Here is a 9,783-nt window from a genome sequence, read left to right on the forward strand (position 1 = left end):
GTTCATATCAACCGCAATTGAGGATTGGGACGTGTCAGTCAGCTGTGTTGTAACATTTTGACGTCTATAGGCTGTCGTTTTTACTCAAAGTTCAAGCTTATAACGGGAAAAATTTGAGACAAGGAAAAGTAAAACAGGAAGTTCGAGTTAGCTGATTGTAGATGAGTAGAAGAAGGGTCCAATCCAAGGGAAATCGGATCTTATTTCATACAGGAGGGGGTCCCTGTTAACCGGGCTCTAGTTAGCGGGGTTCTACTGTATATCTCTACTTCGCCCTAAAACTGATAGCAAACTGACCAGACCACAATAGCCTCCCTGAGGACATGTAAAAATAAGAAGCCAAATTGAAAAATTGAACATAAATTGAATTCTTTATGCAGTTTAACACTGAAAAAAGCCACAGCAATTTTATAAACGATTCTTTCCTTTTAAAAACGTCTTTAAAAATACAACCGAAATACAATAATTCGACGTCGATGGTTTGCTTTTTTTTGTATGCCATTTTCTGGACCGTTGTTTAAAGGAGGAAACCTACATTAGAATGTAGGTCGTCTGTCAATACTTGGTTTCATTTTCTGCGATGGCCTAGCGCATCAACAGCTGATCGGCGACCACGAGCGGTGGCAGCTACCTTAATGTAGTCTTCATTGTCTATGTCTTGCGTATCATCATCTGGTGATGCGTCCATCTGTATCACATTAAACGACTCGATAGCAAATTTCACGACAAACAGTGCAGGAAGAGACATTTGAGATTTGGTAATGGTGACTTTTTTTATGACTAAATTGAGGTAGTGAATCAACTGCGGTTTGGAACTGAATCTCCTCAATTTTACTCTATCAGCGACAAAACCAAACCCATATGGATCTCCACGCTTTCGCTATTCTATGATAAGATGAAATATCAGGCACATTTTATCGAATTCTTAGTTTAAAAATACCAAAATAATGATTTCCCCCAAACTGAACTGAACGCTTTTGTTGCCCTCCTCAAACTTGCATATGGAAAGCTCCACTGTAGGTTATCACTAAACAGATGTGTCACAGGACCCACACGGTATGACACCCCTAATACTGAGCTCATACCGGACAGCGAATACAAAGAACATCACAAGTGTTTAGACCCGATCCTAAAAGTCCCAAACAACAAAACGCAACTGAAAAGGCAATAATAGACAGCAAGTCTCTATAAGAGAAGTACAGTACACCTTGGGGAAAGGGGTTTAGGAACATGTGCAAATACGTCAAATTGTGAGTTTCACAATCACAAATATGAATCAGCAGCCCCCCCTCCCACCACACCATGTTGAAAAGGAAGAAAAAAAAAAAGGAATTTGGATCGAACGGGATACAACGGTGTAAATACCTCTGATGCTTCATCAACAGCTGGTGAACCTTGAGACATCTGCTTCTCAGGATCTTGTATCAGTTATGAAATAAGCAAGACTACAGTAAGGGAACTAGTGACCAGTGTCAGATGAATTCTCTCTAAAACTCCAAGCTAGGTGGGAATTATCGAAGAAAATTGGGCAAATAGTTGAATGTTCTTGTTGCAGAAGTGTGCCATGGTCCCTGTAAAATCCTTTCACTCCCTACTGTCTGCTATACAATTGTTACATACACACATACTTTATTGAGACTCCCTTCAACAGGATTTTTAGTCACAATGTTATGATATTGGTTTGAAAAATTTGGTAATGGATAAACTAAAATTCCCCTAATTGTATTTTTCGTTACTCTCATCACTTGTCTGCTTGATATTATATTGACATTACAAGGAGAGAATTCTGTCTTGGTCGCTCATAGGAGTCAAAGGCTTTAATCAAATTTGCTTGAAAGGTATGAACCTTTAATCGTTGAACATCTTGTACTACCACACTAATGCAATTTATGCTAAATTAAGACTTAAGCAACTAATGAGATACAGAGGAAGGATTACAAAATACCTATTTTCTACTAAACAAGTAAAATGATATCTTCAAAAGCAGACTAATGGTACAGTTAACATATCCAAAAAAATTGATTGAAAATTGATTTGATCTTTGAAAAAACTGAAGACTAACAGAAAAATAGCTTACCAGGTGTTGTGGCCGAGAATGTCAAATTTGCCATCTGAGCAAGTGCTTCTGTCAGACCAAACTGAGTTACATCACCAACATTTTCTTCAGTCGAGTCAGAGTCACTCTCTTGGTCTCCAGTTACAGCACCATGTTTATCCTAAAGACCAAGGAAATAACAAACAAACAGGAACACATACTCAAATGGTTGTTTCACAAACCTTGGTTATGTCTTCCATTTTTCTGTCAAAGTTTGATTATGGGTGTTCAAGGTTTGAAGATTTATAATCAAGAATTAAATGAAGTTTGGTGATAGGCTTGGTTAGTACTAGGGTTATCAATGTCTTCTAGTTAATCAAAGCTGTAAATGGTACTTAGTGCTTGTAACTTTTGGGTACCAGAATTTCCTAATCAGCTATCCTCCACTTATCTGTCAGCAATTAGTTCAATAAAGATTATTACAGGTAAGATAAGAATTTTTCCTCTTCTTTGCATCTTACATTTCTTGCTTTTTTATGTGTCAATTATTGGCACTGTTGAGTCTAGTCACTCTGGCTTTGTTGTGAATTCTAAAATATATATTTTTGTCCTAAATGTAAAAATTGCCTCATGAGCCAAAGAAGATGGTGTTTTGAAGTTGCTAAAAAAAAAACTTAAGAAAATAACTAAGAAAACATGTTTCAGTTTAGTTCTTCACACAACAAACCTTCTCCTGAAGAAGCCTTTCCAAATAGCTGATTCTCTTACTTCTTGAGGTCATTTGAGAATACTCGGAATACATCTGACTCAACCTAAAATAATATTAAAGAACTACACTAATTCCTGTGATACAGCTAAGATAATCAGCTGTTCCTCAACTGTATAACCAACTAGAGAATGTACAAAACAAAACCAAAATTCCAAAAACTGAGAGAATCAAAGAAAGAACAAGTTCTTTACCATGTTTCACAAAGGTGCCCCCATGGAAGATCATTGAAATATGTGAATCAAAAAGCCATAGAATAATGTTGGCACAAAGTACAGTATAAACAATATTTACAATACTAGAAGGTATTAACCCCCATGTGGGCTAACATTTCCACATTGCTCTAATAAAGCAGTTATTATACAAACATGTACTTGTACCAATATATCGTTAATAGAAAATCCTAAATCAATCCCTGGCATTTCTTAACACTTATACAGAGGTGTATTTTTATGACAGTCACAATACATCGATGTGTTTTTACCTTGTCATATTTTGCCGAAGTCGAGGTCTTGACTTGATGTCAGTTGGCATGAAGTTTGTTTTAGCTGCAAGGAAGTTCAATATTTATACGCGTTTTAATTAGTTAAGATCCTAAGATTGTAGTTTTTTTTGCCTAACTTTAGCTTTCTCTAGATGTCCCTCCACTGTTGGCTTTCAGCCCTCTTGACATTTTGAACAAAAATAAATTTTAACATAAAAGGTTCAGCTAAATTGAGGATTTTTAGAGCATGGTTTTGTTAAACAACATCTAAACATTATTTAAATAATCAGACCTTAGTGTTTTGTTGCTAAAGAACATCATGTAACCTTTCTTAACCCTTACTTCTAGATATGATTGACAGGTAACTTCTCCCTGAATAAACCACACATTATGCTGTAAACAGGTGATTAGATACTCAAACTCATTAGGTACAAGTTGTTCTTATGATGTAACACCAAATTCTCTCAGCTAAACTAAAAAAATGTGCAGCAACGAAAAGGGAGAATTAACAAGCAGATCGTGGGAGTTAAAGGGTTAAGAGATAATAACATTCATGACTCACAGGGGTACCTACAAACTTACTATAATATGGGCTGAATTCTGGCTCCAAGTCTATGAGTTTCTCTTTGAAAGTGATCATACTTGGGTGTGGCACTTTTGTAGGAGCAAAATTAATTCTGAAATAACCAAACAAGATGCTTTACCAAATGTGGTGGTTGCTTTTGGGAATGGCTCAGGTTTCATGTGGATGTGGATAACAGTTGAAATATCGAATGCTGTGTGTAATTAAATCAAGGCATGGGGGAGTGTTTTTGACCAAATTTCATTTGACACATTGAAAATTAGAATTTAAAACATACAAAATACTGTATAACAAGAATGAAATTATAAATAAAAAAAGTTGTGCAAGTTAATTTAGAACTGTATTTGCTAAACCCAAGAGAGTACCAACAACAGCAAATGATTTAGCAATGTAACAGATGTCAGTCCAGCTGTTGAGAGTGTTTGGAAAAACAAAACATTTCTTCCAGGAATGCACTGATATGTCTCAGGAGTATGGGACTGAGGAAAAATCAGAGTACAGCTCCAAAAGGATTTGAACTGCAGTTGTGATAATTTTTCTATTTTGTAGGGTGTTACACTGACTTAAGGCCACAGACAGTTAATTTGTTTGTTTTCTTTAGTTCTATAAACTGCTTGCCAGCTTGGTCATATACCAAGTTCATTTCTCACCAGCCTCCTTAAAAAACTGGTATCAGAAATGTCAGAGACTATCATTTATAAGAAGGCAAATTTTGAGCTCAGCCTGTCTTTCTGGTTCACCAAAAGCACAATCTTGAACTATTCATATCTATACTGACTATACTAAAGAAACCATTGCTAGCTAATTTTGGGATCCATACTACTCTAAACCTTCTCCAGTAATAAAGCTACACTCATGTATCTACAATTATATCTTAAGTTCATCTGTACACTACCCTGAACTGTTGCCTGAGCCACGTGGGGCAAGTTCCAAGTGTGGAAATGCACTTTGTTGTAAATAATATCTGGGTGGATGATGGCTTTCCAGCTATAATATAATATGTTTTTGAGGCAAATTTTTATTCATTAAATAGGAAGGTTTTGTAGTCAGCTGAAGCTATGGTGCAAGTCACTGGCCTCTATTATACAATGATCCCTTTTGCATAACATAAGTATGATAAATAGTGGAGGTTAAGGCCTTGAAAGACCAGTAATTTTAGCGTGAAGAGTCCAGCTGAACTGATTCCCAACCCCTTGGCAAACTCTTGGCTCATTACAGCTATACTTTAGTCTGGAATACAACCTTGCTGCTCCACGAAAAGTAAGCTGAACAGGAAATAATTATTGTTTGCCACAAGTATTGTGTATAAACTGGTGATGTTAGTTAGTTAATAAATATATAGACTTCCTAGTCATGTTAAATAAGCATTAATGGCAATGTAAATTTTGTTAGTAATTTCAGTTGTGTTATTAAATAATGTTAGCATTCATTTGCAATTGGTATGTAAAATATATTAAATAAACAAGTAAATTAAGTAAGAAATGTTAGTATTGTAAGCAATACATAACAGTTGTTAGTATTTTTTAGTGAAATAAGTAACATTATCATGGTAAGTAGTGCAGACTAAGTTATATTTCCAGTAAAAAATCAATTTAAATGAATGTTCATTAGCAACAGCCTAATGCATGTAATAACATCTACAAAATTTCTAGATTTTGGTACTAATTGTCATTCTATACAATTAATATTCACACTAAATTTAAAACAAGAGGCTACCTAGTACATGTACCTGATCACACAAGCCATAACCATAGAAACCATAAGCAAAGGCAAGCTCTAATTGGAGATCTCCAGCATACTGTGAAAATAGAATTCAATATTTTTCAGTTGGTATTTAAATCATGTCTGTCTGTACCAGCCTAATTGTCACCTGATGCTAGAAGCACTGAAATGCTTGGAATTCATTCTAAAGCAGGGCAAGAAACTTTCTTTTCAACTCACTTGTTCCTTCAGAAGAGTCACATGATAGTGCTTATCTAGATCACAAGTTTAAAATTTGTGAAAAAACCTGATAAGAATGACTACTGGGTAAAAAACAGGATTCACTTGGAATTTAATAGCCACACTTTGCATAACGTAATCAAACACATGTGACTACACAGAATTATAGTTCTTTTACTATCTGTAAGCAGCAATTATTTTTATGGGTAGCAAACATATAAACCATGTTGAAATATAGTATCATATCCTATAGTCCAAAGTCAGGTAACAAAAAAGAGGTTTTTCCCCTATTTTTGGAAATCCAATCAGACAAGTGAGATTACAATTTTCCTAGACCAAATAGAAAAGTTATCTGTCCTAGTCTCATTTTGACAGCTCCAGTTTCCTGCCCTGTTAACTAATCAAAGGTTAAGAAAATTGGTTAAAAATAATCTAGGAAATCTAACAGAGTGTGACAGCCAAGTAGACAAACCTTAACTTACTTTATACTTTACAATAGTCAATTTGCTTTGAGGTTAAAGTTTCCAGCAGAACTGGCACTACTCATAAAGCCACACTATATCTATCTTTCTCAGGTCCAATCCAGTGTTTCTGGTTTACACAAGATAGCAAAGTTCATTGTTACAATTATTTTTCTCAGAAATAACCTGGCTATGAACACTACATGAAATATTTTTGCCCAAAGTTGCATATAAAAACATGTCACAGATAAATAAAATCCAATTTTGTATAGTACAAGAGTCAACACAAAATAGCTGATTATACCTCTATCCTAATAATAACAAAGAACTTACTCTACCTTTTTTTGTCTATTCTGTAACTCAAATGTCTCCATGGACCATTGTTTCTACAAGTTAAAAATGATAAAATAATTTACTAATTTATGGCCTAAAAATCAACCTTAAATTTATAATAAATGCTCTCATTTGATCATTGCATCATAATAGATCACTGTATCTTACACAATTTGAAAAGTATGTACACTGTTCACAATGAAAAATTTCATGATATGCAAACTTATTTTTTTTTAATAGATACCTTGAATCACACACCTTAGCTAGCTTGTGCACGTGAAACTCAGTTTTGCCAAGAAGTTTGTGTTTTGGAATTGGCTGCAGTTTGTCAAACCCCAGGACAGCAATGTTAACTTCATTTACCAAACTTGTTGCTTTGGGAGAGACCTCAGTTAAAAATATAAACACAATGATCATTACAAATACTTATTATGAGGCTCTTGATATACCACAGTGCTACAATTAATTGAATAAACTCTTTCACTCCTGAGATCTGAAATCGTTCGTCTTACTATCTGTCATACACTTCTTTTGATGTTGGCTTGGAAATTGGTTTTGGATCAACTTAAATAATCCCTGACTGTATATATATGAAAATCATATATGTGCACTGTGGTTGAATAAACAAATTTAGAAGCGATCCTCACAGTTATGAATACTACTTAACTAGTCGTGAATAAAGGCCTAAAATAAATTCAGGCCTGTACAGGATTTGAACCCATGCATTGGTATCACAGAGGTCATGGGGTTCAAAACTCATATAGGCCTGAATGTTTTTTCAGCCTCTATTTTCACTACTAGTTAAGTAGTATTCATAACTGCGAGGATCGCTTCTATGTTTGTTTCTTCAACCACAATGCACATAATTATATGTTTTTCATATATTTACAGTCATGTATTCACCATTTGGAGGCTTTATTCGTTACCAACATAATGACCAGCTCCCAATTAGCTTGTTAGCTCAGTTGGTAGAGCAATGTACCAGTATTGCTAGGTCATGGGTTCAAATCCCATATGGGTCTGAATTTTTTCAGGTCATATTTTCACTACCAGTTAAGTAGTATTCATAATTGCAAGGATTGCTTCTACATTTGTTAAATAATCCTTTTATTGATATTTTTCTTAATTTTCATCACTTGTTTGCTTGATATGGTATTGATACTGTAATGACAGAATTTATTTTGGTTGGTTATAGGAGTTAAAGGTTTAACCAAAAGAAAGTATTCTGTTTTACAGATGATCTTATTGAGTACCGAATAACAGAAAATGAAAGTATAGATACCAGTAAAAGTACATGACTACAACAACCTGGAATTAACATGCTCACAGAATTTTGGAGAGGGAAAAATGCAGAAGAAGTACTTTAACTCATTGAAACAGATGCAGCACTTACAATAACAGAGAAATTCTTGATCTCATTCCACACCACACAGCCTTTTTTGAAAGGAAACTGTAGTGAAGTGCATTTTGTAATTAAGCCAACTGTTATTTGGACATATATTCCAAAGTGTTCAGGGGGGAAGTTTGCATCAAGGTACAAATTGCGGCAGCCAAACACATGAACAGCAAAAATACCTGTCTATAACAAAAGAATTAATCAGTAATATTGTTCAAACACAAAGTTAAGTGTGCCATTGAGCAGGGCTCCAAGCTCAACTATCTTTTTTAATTTCTCCTTCTGGGGTCTTAAAATCATAAGATGATTGGCAGAAATAACTTTTTAAGTTGCCAATTAAACTCTTAGAAAGTTGTTTGTCACTGTGTCTACCATAATGTTCACAGACATGTGTAAATTATACTCATTACTCTGCTTGTCTCATGTAGCCATCTATAAACCTTTTTAAAATTATTGGTCCAATAACCCCATCAACTACAAATACACTCCAGGAACACCTACAGGTAGTGTTGCCTTATCCACCAAGAGAGGGTCTTTCTCTTGAGTATGGCCTTTTTTCCCACCTTCAGAACTCTTCCGCTGGCCTACAAAAAATGACAATAATGTTGTTTTTCTTCTCAATTTTTCCCATTTAACCCATACCTATCTACTAATTCTTCTATTAAATCACTGTCACATCAAATATCAGTAAAGCCCTTGGCCAAATACAAAAAAAGTGGGAGATCCAGAGGCTTATCAGTTAGAGCACTGGATTCTGGGTTCAGAGGTCTGGGTTGAAGACCTGGTCTTGGGCATGACACTTAGAGAGTCTCACAGTCTCTCTACATCCTGAGAATAATTACCAATAGATTCCATGTTGTCATGCCTCTGTGTAATGATACATGTAGGTCACAGATGTCGTCAAAATATGATAAGAACAAAAAATTGGCACAGCTGAGTGTGTCATTGATGTTCTCACCACATTTTGATGTCTTCTGTGATCTGTTACTGTACTGAGACCCACAGCAACATGGCATCTGCTTGTTTATATGACAAAAATGAAAAATATTGTGGTGACATCATCCGTGCATCTGTCAACAATATTCCACAACAATTTGCCCAAAGGCGAGGTGAATATTGTTGAATAATCCCAATACTGATCCCAAAAAGCAAGGGAATTATTGAACAATATTCAATGAGCCTGAGGCAAATAATTGTTTAAGTGTAATTGCTCAGGTGCTTTTGAATTATGTTGTAAAATGTTTTTTGTGGGTGAAACCATTCTGGTACAATGGTTTTGATCGTATCGAGATGAGCAGCCAGTTTCCATTAAAATTTAACAGTTAAGTAAATTTCAATCAGCTCTTATTGGTCCACTTGAATTGTTTAGTTGCAAGCCCATCAACAATAACATGCGTCATGATTGTACTATTGATACATCCAAGAATTTGAGTTATTTTACAATTGCTCTCCCCCTCGTATTTTTAGCGATCAAGTTTTCCCTCTCGTGCCAAATCTAATAACAACTTAATGTCCCTTCTCCCCAGAACGACGAGGTTATCATGATTCAGTGAAATGTTACTTTAAGACCTTACAAACATGCTTCAGAACACGCTAACCTATGATAAATTAAAACAAAGCTGTATTTAAGTGTTCTATAACCATACTTCCAAGCTTGCCGATTCCTGAAAGAACGTTGGCTGCTTCTGAGTGCATTGTTATCATAACTTTAAGAGTCAGATCTAATTCTAACTTCTCTAAACAAACGTTAATGGTCGAAAGATAGCGCGGTCGCTTAGTAAAGT

General features: G+C 35.2%; 1 non-coding gene across 1 annotated transcript; it reads right to left on the minus strand.

Annotated features, from left to right (window-relative positions):
• Positions 1 to 536: 536 nt before the first annotated feature.
• LOC113668534 (cation channel sperm-associated targeting subunit tau) lies at positions 537 to 9,775 on the minus strand. Its single transcript, XR_016179539.1, has 13 exons — positions 9,646 to 9,775; positions 8,501 to 8,583; positions 7,997 to 8,182; positions 6,862 to 6,990; positions 6,609 to 6,656; positions 5,598 to 5,666; positions 4,764 to 4,855; positions 3,868 to 3,962; positions 3,286 to 3,349; positions 2,763 to 2,847; positions 2,078 to 2,216; positions 1,366 to 1,418; positions 537 to 688 (listed from the first exon to the last, which is right to left on the minus strand). It is a non-coding gene; the product is annotated as a cation channel sperm-associated targeting subunit tau (transcript).
• Between the last annotated feature and the right edge of the window lie 8 nt (positions 9,776 to 9,783).

This window comes from Pocillopora damicornis, chromosome 9, assembly GCF_964200805.1.
Source record: "Pocillopora damicornis chromosome 9, jaPocDami1.2, whole genome shotgun sequence".
Classification (NCBI taxonomy): Eukaryota; Metazoa; Cnidaria; class Anthozoa; order Scleractinia; family Pocilloporidae; genus Pocillopora; species Pocillopora damicornis.